Raw genomic sequence first — 15,066 nt, forward strand, 5'->3', positions numbered from 1 at the left:
TATTTTGAAATATACAGTTAATGTTTGGAGTTATTTAAAATTTATATTGAGAAAAATGTATTTTCACTTTTGCTGTAGACAAGCGTCTACATAAGACTGTTAAATTGATTGTTGTTTTATATCAAACAACTTTCATAATATTTATTTTTATTGTTGTAATATTTTATAAATTTTAAGGAATATGACAAAAAGATATTCTAGGTATTGAAGGGGTGTCTCTCGGAGGAGTTGGGATACAAAAGGGAAACAAGAATGTGATTTAATTCTATTTATTTAAAATATGTTTTTAAATGTTAACAAATTCAGATAAATTGAAATCATGTAACTTTTCTCATCACAATGCAATAAAAGTTTAAAAAGCAAAACAAAATAAAAAAACAAAAATATGTGAAATGAACAGAAAAAAATTATAATTTTCCATAAGCCTGAAAAAAAAAGAAAAAGAAAAAGAAAAAAAATCCAATGAGGAGCATAGAGTCACAAAATAAATTACCTATATGTAAATAATAATACAAACTTTTTTGAGACAATTATTTGAAGATGATATGCATACAAGAAAGAATAGAGTACACAGTAGCTTGTCTCAAGGTCACAAATCTAACAAAAGTGACATATAATATGTTGAACCAGGCTGCAACCAGTCAGTAAGTCTGGAGAAATCAGAAAATACGAAATGTAAAATTCATTGTTGAAGGGAAACTGAACTTCGGAAAACTCTCCCTGTCATTTGCCACCCGACAGTTCTGTTTCTGAGTTTACATTCAACTTCTACTCCTATTTTGATAGAACAGTGTAAGAGCACATCCTTTTGGTAAGTGACACAGAGGAAGTAGAATCTGCAGGCCCTGTAGTCTGGTGTCTTTGACTCTACCACCATAGTGTGGACAACAACATATGACACAGGAATAAATAGCTGTAGATATTTTGTCATGTAAAGCTTTCCTGTTTACGTGTTCATTTGTGGGGAGGTGGGCTGTGCAAGCAACCTGGTTCCAGTTGAGCAAAGATCTGGAACTCCGGAAACCTGGTGGTGGCAATTTCCACCTGCATGAGACAGAAGGTGTTGGACCATGCCTCCTGGGCCTCTGGGTCCTGTGGCATTTACAGCCTCCAAACCCTTCCAGCCCTGCAGAAGAGGTGTGTGCTATCTGTCAAGGAAAAGCTGCACCAAGCCTTCCGTCATGCAAACGAGGCTTCCCCAAGCTCTCAGTCCAAGCCAATGAGAAGTACCTGCTGTCCAACCCTGAATCACCCCCAAAACTGTATGTAAGTCCTATCCAGGGAACTAAAGGAGTGCAAGAACTACTCCATGGTCTGAGCTGTTTGTTCTAAGAGCTGTAACACTTGGGAAGAGGTCCACTCTCCTGAAACGCAGCCTGAAGCTGCACTGCACTCTTCACTGGCTAGTCACCTCTCATCTGCCCAAGCCGACTCAGTGCAGGAGTAACCGAGTAACCTGGAAGGCAGGGCAGAGGCGAAGCCAACTGCATCAGCAGAAGCAGCCGAAGCCACTTCCCCTCCCTGCCCATGCTTGCTTCCTTCCCCAGAACTCTCACACCAGGCCCAGCCAGAGATCTCCATGGAAATCCTCTGGTACACAGGCCCACATTCATTGAAAACAGTCCATTTGTTTCTCAGTTATTTCTGTATATTTACTTTGCATAAGAAATAAAAACATAGTTACTTATTTTACTATTCCTTTTATAAGTCCATTAATATAAGTATTAGAAAGTGCCAATTTAAATCTCCCCCTGATTTTAAATTCTTTGACAATTTAATGGCTTTTTTTCATCACCACTACCCTCACCTTTCCTCTCCCAGTCTCCCTCAATCCCTTTTCCCAATACATTCTACTTCCATGTGCCTTTTTCTTGAACCCACATAGGTTAATTAGAGTTTCTGGCACTAGCTTTAGTGGGACTTTATCTACTAGGGAATAGGCATTTTTTCAGTGGCTACACCACTGAGGAAACCACCAACCTCTCTCCTATCAACCATTAGCTGCCTGTAGAACCTGATGGTGGGGTGGGTTCTTCTGAGCTCCTCCCACATCCACGGGCTGGATTGTGTGCAGGTCTTGTGCAAGCAGCTACTTTCACTTTGTATTTGTTAGTGCAACGGTTATGTCCCATCATAGCTCTCCTTCCCATTTTCTGGGTCTTACTTTTTTTTTTCCAGTTTCTTTTGCCATGTTCCCAGAGCTCTGCAGGTAATGACATTAGGATTGGTCTTGTAGTATTGATCACTCAACAGCTATTTTCAGTACTTTGACCAATAGTGAGTCTGCACTGACTGCTGCTCTGTGGAAGAAAAGGTTTTCTGAGGAAGGCTGAAGGCATTATCCATTTAGCAAAATAACAACAGTATCTGGAGCAGTGGTTCTCAACCTTCCTAATGCTGTGATCCTTTAATAGAGTTCCTCATGTTGTGCTGACTCCAACTATATAATTATTTTTGTAGCTACTTCATAACTGTAACTTTGCTAGAGTTATAAATCATAATGTAAACATCCGACATGTAGGATATCTGATATGTGATCCCTATGAAAGGGTGGCTTCAATGCCAAAGGCTTGTGACCTACAAATTGAGAATCGTTGATCAAGGTCTTCTGATTTTCTTTCATTTATGTCAGACAGCTCTGTGTACATTTTGGAATTGTGAAATGCATGTATTTTAGTCATTCTATGCTTTCTAGACAGATTCACAAAAAAATCTTAATATAGTTTTATTCACCACATTTTTTGTTGTTAACAATTCTCATATTTTCGGGAAATTGTTAACTAGTTTGTAGTTATTCATATAGTTTCTATACTTTGCTAAATTTCTTTTTAACCTTTTACAATAATATTTATACTCCTTTTTAATCGTTCTTGTGTGTTTTCATGTAGAGGTAACTTTTCATGCATGTCTAACCAACTGACCCAAAACTCTTTACTAAAAAGATAATCCTATTAATACAAACTTTAATTTAAATTTCTATTACATTTTTCTTAGTCTCTGAATGCAGTCACACACCCATATCCATTGGGAACTAATTTAAGGACAATCTGCATATATAAAAAATTGATGAAGCTCCAATACTTTACATAAGACCACATAGCATATGACCTACACACATAACCTTTATACTATGAGTCATTTGTAGATAATTCTAACACTTAATGTATCTGATCACAGATGTGCTATTCTGTTATTTGGCAAATAATGACAAGAAAGGCATGAGCATATTCACTAAATAATGGCATTTTTCCAGAAGAGTATCAATTCCAACATGGTTGAATCCATCAAGTTAGATGCCTTCCACAGAAGGCATACTACATATATAAAAACATATTTCCATGTAAACATTTCTTATTTACCCTGATAATTTTAATACATCATTTCTCCAATATCACTTCTTCTCCAAGCTTTCAGAATCTGCATTGTGATCTTTTTCTTTGATACTCATAAGTCGATCTCTTGATGAATTGAAAACATCCGCAGCTCTCTTGGTAGATGTACCCGCAATATGTACTTTCCTCAGCTTGGGATCCATTGCACAACAGCTCATGTTCTCCTGAAAACCTTTCTCTTCATTCCATTTTCTTCTGGCTCTGGATTTTCTTTACTCTTATCTTTTGTTAAGTTTATTAATTTGATTGTTCTACATCTTTGTTCATTTTTAATCTCCTTAGCTCAGTCTCCCTGTTGTAAAATATATGGTTTATTTTATCCTATTACGTCAAACATTTTACTCAGTATATTTCATTTATAGAGATTTCTATGTTATATGAAACACAAGTTGATGGGTTGTTCTAAAATAATGTTATCTATATGGTTAAAATACTGTCTTCATTAATTCTAGAAACTTTTTATTACCTAAAATTCTACAAAGTCTGACATTAATGTAACTACATTGTTTATGTTGTTGTTTCTTGTTTTACATTTTGTTTTGTATTGTCTTTTTGGTAGGAGATTGGTAATGTATAATTATCCTATACTCTGGCTTTCAAACATTTTTCTTACATAATTTTGATTATTTTAACCACTAAATCATTAAATATTTTACATTTTTCCACATTTAAAACTTCCTTGTTTCCATTGAATTATTCAATCTGATTATATTACTGTTCTGTTTGATATTTATCCTACTGTTTTTCTATTACTGTTATATTTACATTTATGTTTTTTCTCATTTCTCAATTTTGTTAACATTTTTAAGTTAATAAGATACTTTGTCCCACTTTTTCTCCTCTTGGCTTGAGAACTATCCATTTCTTTGCTATTCTTGCAGTGGTTCCTTTGTAAACAAAATATATTTGTACCTATTGTATTCTAATATAAAATACAATTTTTACTAATTATGGGGCAGAACCTATAAATTGTATTTGCATATTTTAATATACCTTCAAGCATGGTAGTTTTATGTACATTTCATAATCTACTGATATGATGTTGATAATGACAATGATAAAATGTGTGTACATGGTATGTATTCAATTCTGCTCATATGAATAGAAACATTATAAAATATTCTGTTGTTCCTTGCCTCCTCCAACTTTGTGTGTTTCCAAGTGATGTAAATTTTCTCTTGCCTAAACAGCTTCCTTTAATATTTTTTAAGCATAAATCTTATAGAGGGACATTCTCCCATTGTGCTTTTTTCCAGGGGAGTTGTATTACTTTTCTTATGATGTAAATATTTTTCTGGGAAATAATTATGCAATCTACAACTGCCATTTTCATAAGAAAAAAGGCAAGATTTAATTTTGCTACATAATTAACATATAGAGATTAAATTACACATAATTTTAAAAATTATATGTACTTTATAATATTGTATGAATAGCAAGACTATGCTAAACATTTAAGTGGAAATTGCAAAAAAAAACAGGAAACATTCATAATTTTAAAAGACAAGGAAAGACTTCAAAGAATAGTAGTTTTGTAATCTACTGGAAGTTCCTGAAGGACAGAGCGAGGCATGTGTTCCTCCACTGCTCAGAATGATGCTTCTACTTCAGGAGGTGAGGGCACATGGGGAAGGTTTGGGAGAGCAGCCATAGTTCACATAGCAATTCTCATTTTAGTGCCATATATGATGCTTCTGGTATCTTCTGATAATTTGGCTTTCTCTTCTTTTTAACCTATCTTGCTCAATTTCAGCCCAGAGCATACATATCACTGAAATAGTTTCTCTAAAAATACTTCAAAGAAAAGATCCTGAGATCTTCAGTGTACAATTCTTGTGGTAAATGAAATGCATAGAAAGTAGAGCATGAAAAAGACTCTTTCGGAGAGTTCTGTGGCATAGGTTACTCCATACACTAAATGTATCTTTTCTTTCCATTTGTTCATATACATACGTCATGGTCCATTATGAAGCCTTTTTCAGATTTCTGAGTTTAGACAGAAATAACCTGCCTAATTAAATTAAATAAGCAAATTAAAGTCACATGTAGGTTTAGCTTATAATAAGCCTCCATTTTACCTCTAGAGACACAAAGAATACCTTGTAAAGGAAATGGATAAATAAGTCAGTTGTGGTATACATGACCGAATCAAAAATCTCACCTAATAAGAAAACATGTAAGTAAAAATTGGAGAAGCAGATTCAACTCTGTTTGGAGATGGCCTGTAATAACGTATGCAAAGAATCATCTGGAGAAAAACAAACTTATAAACCATTGGGGTAAGGTTGCCTATCAGAAAAACATGAAAAAAGCAAGTAAACCTGTGACATTTGTACACATAAACAACATGGAAAACGAACCAAGAAAACCCCACTTACTGCAGTGACAAAATTACGTCAGTAGGACTAAAAATAATTCAAAAGATATAAAACTACACAGAGAAAACTGTAACATTAATCAAGGAAATTTGTGAACAAATAAAAGGAAAAATAGTTGCACGTTCATTTATTGGAAGCATTAATATTCTGTAGTCTTCAAAGTATCCTATGAATCTTTATCAAAATTTCAAAGACATTCTTTAGAGCAATACCAGAACCCACAGAAAACCTTTCTGGCCTCCTACTCACCCTTTGGCTGCAGCAGGAGGGGTGGGGGTGGAACCAGGTGCCTGTGTGGTGGGAGACAAAAGAGATTGGAGAAGGATCTGGTACTCTGGGATGCAGAAAGGAGTGTTTTCCCGGCCTCCGAGAAGGGGAGGGGCTACAGGATGAACAGCTGAGAGGAGTCCTTGGGCCTTACAGAGGCCAAGGATGCAGGTTCTAGCCCCTGGGAATTACAGGTGATGCTGGACACCACAGAGAATGAATTGGGGTGCCCAGAGCAGCTTAGTCTGAAGAGAGACTGGGACTGAAGGGAGAGGTTGGCAGGGAAAGGAAGCAGCTGTCCAGTGGTTTCGGGCGTGAGTGAGTGAGCAGGAGTTCTTAGATCCAATCTCAGGACTGCAAATGCTGGGCCCACACAGCGCATCTAGATGAAAAGAGGCAATACATGGTCGTAAAATGTTTTATTATAGAAAGGAGAGAGAAGAGATAAGAAAATAGAGGCCGGCCATGGCCACATGGAGAGTGGGGGGATGGAGGAGGGGAAAGTAAAGATAAGAAGAGTAAGAGGCTAAGAGGGAAGAGAGAGAAGGAGAAGGGAGGAGGCAAACTGCCCCTTATATGGTGGGCTGGGCTATCTGTCTGTGGGATGGGTCATACCTGGCTATGCTCAAAATGACGGGGGGTTGAATCCAGCCAGAATGCTGAGAACTTGGGGCATTGTCTATGCAATAGTTAGCATGGGCTAATGGAGTAGGAGGACTTGTGGAATCAGCCATCTGTGTCTGGGAACATGTCTCCACTGTTTCCATCCCTTGTGGAATCTTTCACTAGGTTCCAGAACTTAAGACTTGTGCAACCAAAACACAGACTGCTTTTAATGGTCTCACAAAGACCCTGAAAGGCAAAACAATTTTGTGAAGGATTAAGTAATCCAGAAGCATCTAATTGACTGTTTATAAATTATGTTTGAAAGATGGAGTGTCAAAGCACTATAGAAAATTAACAAGAGAGCAGACCCATAAATCATAATATAGAGCTCACACAATTTCCATCACATATTTTCATCCTTATGTTGGCAAGGATGTCACACACATACAATACCAAAAGAACAATAGCTTTAATATGCACTGTTGTAGAAACCAAACTACCCCATGAAAAAGAATGACATAGAATCTATGTGTGATACCATACATAAAAATCAGCTAAGATCTAAGACCTAAACCCAGACCTGAAACTATTATACAACTGTCACAATTATGGGTAAAAACAGTGGCTATGGTGTTAGACATGATGCTTTTTATTGAAGCTGTAGAATCTCTGGCAACAAAGGCTAAAAATAGTCAATGGGATTGGAGCCCAATGAAAAGCTTCCAAATATCAAACAAAAGAGCCAACACAGTAAAGACATAATATACATTCTGGAAAAAAAAATTGCAAGGCATTTGGCTGGCAAAGGGCTTATATCCACAATTGCTGCTTCACCTCTCCTCACTTCCACAAACAGCCACAATGTGCACTCAGCTGTTGTTAAGTCATGCTACATAAAGCTAGGTGAATGGTCTCCTAATTTCCAAAATGGTCCAGGCCTCTGTGGCAGCCTCATTTATGTCTCTATTCCCTCCACAGCGATTACTATTGACAAAGAATTGTGTGGAACTCTGTCTCACCTTTCTTTGGCCCCCATAACTTAGTGAATTCACATATTTCTTTTGAGACCTTGTTTCTACTGTCAAAACAAAGATTTTTAGTGTTTCTTAGTGGAGGTATAATGGGTATATTTTGTCACTGAAAAAGAATTATTTGGCAACAAATTTGGAATGGTACTGTCAGTGAGTACAGAATTATGATTTAGTGGGATTTCCCCAATAATACCATGAAAGGCATTGTTTGTTTTAAATCAAGAAAAAGAAACATTGTAACACCAACTACATTGTGTCACATAACTTGAAGCATATATATTCTTCTACTTTATGCTAAAGTGAAAAAAAAGTTTGAGACAATCTACCTAAAAAAGAAAACATTGTTTGGGCTTATGTTTATATAAATCTATTCTATAATTACAGCACTAACCACTTTTCTGACAATTATGGTGGGAGTATTTGATAGTAAAAATTCTCACTTCATAATCAGGAAATTAAAGAGATAGGAAGAAAGGGGACTCAAGAAGATCTCTCAAAGACCTGAAGACCCATCTTAAGTTTCCCTTCTTAAAGTGACTACTACCTACCCATAGCACACCACAGAAAATTTGTGCGAATCTTAGCTAAGTGCAAGGCCTTTGATATTCATGATGCTCATAAAGCAGTGTTTACCAACCTGTGGATCATAACCCTGTGGAGTTGAATGACTTTACACAGGGGTCACATATCAGATAGCCTGCATATCAGACATTTACATTACAGTTCATAGCAGAATCAGAGTTATGAAGTAACAGTAAAAATAATTTTAGGACTGGGGATCACCACAACATCACCACAACCTAAGGAACTATATCAAAAGGCCACGGCATTAGGAAGGGTGATGACCACTGTTCTTAAAGAGGGCCACTACAGGCAAGGATTCCAGAGAAGGGAAAGAGAAAGGCAAGATCTCCTCCCTATCTTGGAAAAAAGACATGAATTATCATCACTACCCCACTCTTGGACAGCATGTTGACAACATTGTGGCCTTCAAATGTACAAGTCCTCTACCCAGTGCAGAGATTCAACTCACATGTTTTAGGCAGATGTGATAAGTACAGCAGAAAAATCACTATGGATGAAGTAGCAGCATCAAAATAGCAAAGGAACAGATAACAAGTCAGACCGCAAAACCCTCGACAAGCCCTGTTCTGGAATAAATAGTATGAGCATGTTAAAAACAAATAAGGGATTTGACAATATCATTAATATCTCTAGTCGTGAACTTGAAAGTCTACATGAAAATATTCATAAATTCTAGATGTACAACCTTACTGGATGTCTTAGTCAGGGTTTCTATTCCTGCACAAAGCATCATGACCAAGAAGCAAGTTGGGGAGGAAAGGGTTTATTCAGCTTATACTTTCACATTGCTGTTCATCACCAAAGGAAGTCAGGACAGGAACTCAAGCAGGGCAGGAAACTAGAGCTGATGCAGAGGCCATGTAGGGACATTACTTACTGGCATGCTTTCCCTGGCTTGCTCAGCTTGCTTTCTTATAGAACCCAGGACTACCAGCCCAGGAATAGCACCACCCACAGTGGACTCTCACACCCTTGATCACTAACTAAGAAAATGCCTTACAGCTGGATCTCATGGAGGAATTTTTTCAAGGGAAGCTCCTTTCTCTGTGATAACTCCAGCTTGTGTCAAGTTGACACACAAAACCAGCCAGTATACTGGGAGATGAAAACATAGTAATAAAAATTATATCAAAAATATGAGAAGAATCTGCCTCCAGTGAAAACTCATTGTGGACACTAAACTAATAAAAACATAGAGTTTAATGCTTGGGCAGTCACAAATAACTAGAGTTCCCTGTTAAAGATTTCTCTGGATTACTGGGATCCTGATATAATATCAAAGGATCCTTAGCTATGAAGGCTTCTGGGTCCCTATTAAACTGTACAACCTAAATCTGGAAAATCTCGATTAATGTTAGTATGAGGGCAATACCTGCCCGATTTTGGCCCTTCCAACCATGGAAAGTGTATAAAAGCCATGGACAAATGGTAGCATTCAAAAAAGAGACAATCTGCTCAACTAAACCCTTCTACTCTAAGAACCACAAGCTAATGTAGCAACTACTATGACAAATGGCTGTGGCTATGGCTGCGGCTATGGTTTCAGCTGTGGCTACAGCTCTGGCTGTGGCTACTGCTGTGGCTGTAGCTCTGGCTATGCCAAGTACAGGTATGGATGCTGCTGCCCATGTTGCTGTGGGAGATATTGGTCCTACTTGTTCTATTGAGAAACACCTGGAGCTGCTCAGCCGGTAGAACTCTTCCTCCTCTATTTCTCAATTATCCATCTACTTTCCTTTACATAAGGGATGTTTTGAACATATTGAAAAATGTATTCTCAACTATTTTAGTTATTATTTTGGCTTCAGCATGCTTCAACTAGGTTTTTCCAAGGTCACATGCAACCATTCAAGAACTTATTTATAGAGTTGATACTGTATTACTTCTTCATTTGCTGCAGCTTAACAGCTTTGATTTGAAAAAAAAAAAATCTCTTTTTTTTTTTTCCAATAAAGCTTGTCTATCACTGGAGTATGCTTTGTACTTACATTGAATTTTCTCCGTTACCTTATGTGAGTGTTGAGGTGTGCATATGGATGAAATAGGAAACTTAGAAATTCGCTTATCTAGAATAGCTGCCAGGATAGATGACAGTGTGAAGAGGCATTGTTGTCAAAGCTAAAAGTGGAGAATCTACTCAACAGTTATATAAAAATCAAGGCAAGCATGTTCCATCTACCTAGTGTGTGGGTAATACAAAGAAAAGTAAACACATCAATTAAGTGAGTCACTCTATCAACAGGAAATTTCTTTTATTTAAAACTGTATTAAAGAATAAAATTACTTTTAAGAACAAATACAAGTGCATGCTAACATGATTCCCTAGTGTGTGTGCATAGAGCAGATGGCTTGAGAAATGCTCTGTGCAGCTAGCTTTATAACCAAGCTTAATGCCAGTTTCTCACTATGTTCTTCATGAGACCTACCAATGCATTATCTTGCCCCCTGCTGACTCCTTGATGAATAGTCAATAGGATGCATAGTGTTATCTTTGAATCCCAAGGAAAAATCTTAAGCCCGGCCATCCCTAAAATGATTTCAACTTTCCATAAATACAAAACATTATGCACTTGCACAAATCTCTTCTCTTCCCATCAGAAGGAAACTAAATGATCAAGTACTTCCATGCTTCTGTGGATGCTGTAATATCTACAGGAACCCTAGGGACTCACAAAACAAAAGGTGACTTTCAAAATGGATCAGAATGCTATTTGGAAGGACCCTGTTCCTAGAAGTGTGATCACACAGGAATACCTCCTGGGATTATTCAGGATGTGTAGAATTTTCAGGTCTCACACACATTAAGCAATACATCAGGCATAATGAGGAGGAGGGAGGTAGAGAGGAATTAGTAAAATTCAAATGCATTGAAATATTAATGATGAGATCAGTAGCCAGCTCCTGCACACATGCTGTAGCATGCATGCCTCCCAGGAGGTCTGCAGCAATCAAACACTCTGGTAAGAATCTGCTCCAAATACCCAAGCCAGCTAGGACAATCACCAGGCCCAGCTGACACAGGACCCACTCCTCCCTCCCACCCCACCCCCTTCTCCACTTTTCTTCTAGTCCTCTTCCTACCCAGGCCAGCTGAACAACCTGATACCTGCCCACAGCATACAGCCTCCATGTTACCCAGGAGGTCTGAAAATCAGAAAGTTGGAAATAGTTCTTCCTACCTGAAGACCCAGATAGACAGGATCTCAAGCAGAGGCACTGGCTTACTAACCCACAGTCAAATTTCTAACCCAGAACTATTGCTGTCTAAAAGAGCTACGGAGACAAAAATGGAGAAGAGACTGAAGCAAAGGCAGTCCAAGGACCAGCCCAACTTGGGATCCATCTCATGGGGAGCGCCAAGGCCTGATACTATTACTAGCACTGTGGTGTGCTTACAGATGGGAGCCTGGCATGGCTGTCCTCTGAGAGGTCCTACCACCAGCTGACTAAGAAGGATGCAGATACTTACACTTAACCACTAGCCTAGAGTTAGGGGCCCCTACAATTGAATTAGGGGAAGGATTGAAGAAGCTGAAGGAGAGAGTGACCCCATAGGAAAACCCACAGTCTCAACTAACCCAGACCTCAGGGAGCTCCCAGTGACTGAGCCACCAACTAGGAGCATACAGGGGCAGGTCCAAGGTCCCTGGCACAAATATAGCAGTGGACTGCCTGGTCAGGCCTCAGTGGGAGAAGATGTGCTTAATTGTTGAGAGATTTGAGGCCCCTGGGAAAGGGAAGACCTAGGGCTGGGAGAGGATCCTCTTGGTGACCGGGTGGGGAAGGGGGGGGGAAGGAATTGGATGAGGAACTGTGTGAGGGGAACTGGGGGGGGACAACTAGATCTAAATAAATAAAGTAATAATAATAATTTTAAAAAGAAATATTAATGATTAGGTAATGGGAGTAGAGAGGACTTTCTCTGTCTCTCTTTGTCTCTCTCTGTCTCTGTCTCCATCTCTCTCTCTCTCTCTCTCTCTCTCTCTCTCTCTCTCTCTCTCTCTGTGTGTGTGTGTGTGTGTGTGTGTGTGTGTGTGTGTGTGTGTATGTGTACTGCTCGGATGTTTTTATCTTTAAATTCTTTTAATGTATATTATACTAAACATTTTAGAAATAAACTACAATGGCAAATGCCTAGTGGACAAATCTCTAGTGCACAATTCTTTTTAAATGGCTCATATAAAATGTTTTTATCTGCATTTGTATAACTCATTATCTGGAACTGATCTAACAGTCTTGTTATTCTCATATATTAAAATGTAAGTGATGTAGTACCAACATAAAAAGCACTTATTCCCTTGTACACACTGTCTTAATTTCCTGACACTGCTGTACTTCTGTGTGATAGTAATCCCTTCCTTCACATCACACCCTTGTCATTATTCCATTACAATTCAAGGAGATAACAAAAGATTAGGAAGCTGCAATGTCTCCTCATTCCTGGTTCTATCTCCGTCAATCTTATATAAAATACCTACACCAGAGCTGAGCCGGTAGCTAATTTAGCTAATGTAAGGTATACCTGAGTTAGAAAATAAAAATAAATGTGTCCAAGTGTAGGAAGGTGTTATGTTTGAGCTGGGAATACAGCTCTGTGCTTAGAGTGGATGCCAGGCATCTTTAAGGCCTTGTGTTCAAGCACTAAAACTGAAAACAAAACACAAAGCATAAAAGGATTACCACAAAGAACCTGTCACCATTGCTATGCATGTAGCTCCAAGCTTCTCTGTCTCATTGATTCTTATACAACCAGTGATGAAAATGTGGTCTTAGATGCCAGAGCACTCTGCTTGGTTCAGGACCTCCTCCACTCACACATGAATCAGCTGCAACGTAGAACTTCATCTAAGCAGTGGTCATTTGTGGAACATGGGCAAGAATCCTGGGGAAATTTAAATGGCAAATTTCAGGTAAAGAGAGAAATTTCTTACAGAAATTCAAGCAAAATAAACTTGGGCCCAGATGTTTTCACTGATGAATTATTTAAAATGAGTAATTAAGAGGTCAGTACAAATCACATTAATATTCTTCTATAAGAGCAATATCTCAAATTTGTCGAATTTCCAGCTGGTTTAACTTTTGGTCATTTGAACAGTGAATTCCAAGGCATTGAGAGCAAGAAGTTATATACCTTATTACATCAATACAACACATGGGGATGTGTGTACTCACTTGTCAAATTTTAACATGTAAGTGAAATGCATGCTAACGGTGTGTAATGTAATATTTCACTGGATACACACAACACTTGCAAAGAAAATCTTTAATAACATTTTTAAACCGTTTCCCTTCTCTGTGTATTGATTTAGACTCACCAAGCATAAAATTGTCCATTGCCACAGACATAACTGTTCTTGTCTGAAGAATAAAATGTTAAAAATTATCTCACACCTTCTAACTCTGAAGAAAAATGTCTTCCCCAAGTCTTGGTAACCTTAGGATCACAGGGGACTCCAAAAAATTCAACAATACTGTTGTAATTGTGTTTGGAGTAGGCCTGATTCTACAGCTGATGTAGAATAATGTCAAAACATTATTCTACAGAACCCAGATTAGAGACCGTGGCTTTTGTGATATAAGTATATGCATTTCAGATGGAGAATGAGTGAGAAAGCAGTGAGTCAATTTGTGAAAAAACAACATATACAGAAATTTCAACATATGAAAATTATATTAAAAAGAGACAGATTGTTTGTATTAATATTATGCTCTCTCCAAAATACCTTGTCCATTTACAAAAATGTTTTAAGAAGTATAGGATTCACCAGTTTTATCTAATCCACTCATATAAAATTATGTAAAAATAGCCCCAGAACACCAGCAGTCATTTTATAGGTAGGAAAACATGAGGGCAAGAAAATGCAAATTATTACCAAGAGGAAGCTGCACTACACACCCATCAGAGTGGGTAAAATTAGAGACCAAAAGTACCAAGTAATTATGAAAATGCTCAGAGCCTGGAACTTACGACAGACTCCTGGTGACATGGTGGCTTTGTGAAATCTCCTCTTGCTACTTCCATATGACACTCTTTAAATGCTCCTCCAAAGTTTAAATGAGAGGAAAGGATCCGGCAAGCATCATAGTTGCTATCTCATTGGCTCACGCCTCCACCTTCTGCAGAGAGGTCTCCAGAGAGGTGTCCTTGTGAACACCTCTGCACATCTAGCTCAGGGGTTTCCACATAGAATCTTCCTTGTGAGCAGCTCTAGACATCTGGCTCAGGGGGATCCACATACCTCAAGGATGCTTTCCCTTGTGGATTCCATTTTCAATGTCACAGTAATTTTCATTTACTGATAGGTGATCTCCATCAACTTCTTCTTACCAAATACACAACAGGAAAATTAAATTTATCTGAGGAAATTATATTTTTAGTCATGTCACTAAGAAGAAGAAATAAACATGAATATTTTGTCATTTATTAAAAGAAAATATGGCCATTTTAATATCTTTGTACAAACCAAACATTAAGCCTGGATGTTTTCATTGAGGAAATCGTTAAGCCCCAGAAGCAGAAAGTACTAAAAATCCATATAAGTTTCAAGAATGGAAAAATAACTATTCACAAAGTTAAGATTGTGTGATGTAGTCCTCATATACACAAAGAGAGATACAATTATAAAACTCTCTCTTTTTAAATATACATCAACAGTTCAAACCAAATCGGCTATATATACACTTCAAGTTTTCAACATCCCAGCATGTTTTAATACTTAGAAATTTAGCCTATGCAATCCATTATATTAAAAGGAAAAGAAAGAAATTTATGTGGATAACTAAATAGATTAAGATAAAATGTGATGG

The 15,066-nt window shown here is 37.7% G+C and overlaps 2 long non-coding RNA genes across 3 annotated transcripts; both read right to left on the reverse strand.

Moving 5' to 3' along the window:
• Positions 1-6,198: 6,198 nt before the first annotated feature.
• Positions 6,199-8,800, reverse strand: LOC116086594. The gene is made up of 3 exons (XR_004116991.1): positions 8,708-8,800; positions 6,653-6,889; positions 6,199-6,419 (listed from the first exon to the last, which is right to left on the reverse strand). It is a non-coding gene; the product is annotated as an uncharacterized LOC116086594 (long non-coding RNA).
• Positions 8,801-12,935: 4,135 nt separating this feature from the next.
• LOC116086596 lies at positions 12,936-14,602 on the reverse strand. 2 transcript variants are annotated; one of them, XR_004116994.1, is made up of 2 exons: positions 14,499-14,602; positions 12,936-13,141 (listed from the first exon to the last, which is right to left on the reverse strand). It is a non-coding gene; the product is annotated as an uncharacterized LOC116086596 (long non-coding RNA). The 2 variants fall into 2 exon arrangements; XR_004116993.1 differs by lacking the exon at positions 14,499-14,602 and adding an exon at positions 14,228-14,323.
• Between the last annotated feature and the right edge of the window lie 464 nt (positions 14,603-15,066).

Source organism: Mastomys coucha, unplaced genomic scaffold (assembly GCF_008632895.1).
Source record: "Mastomys coucha isolate ucsf_1 unplaced genomic scaffold, UCSF_Mcou_1 pScaffold12, whole genome shotgun sequence".
Lineage (NCBI taxonomy): Eukaryota > Metazoa > Chordata > Mammalia > Rodentia > Muridae > Mastomys > Mastomys coucha.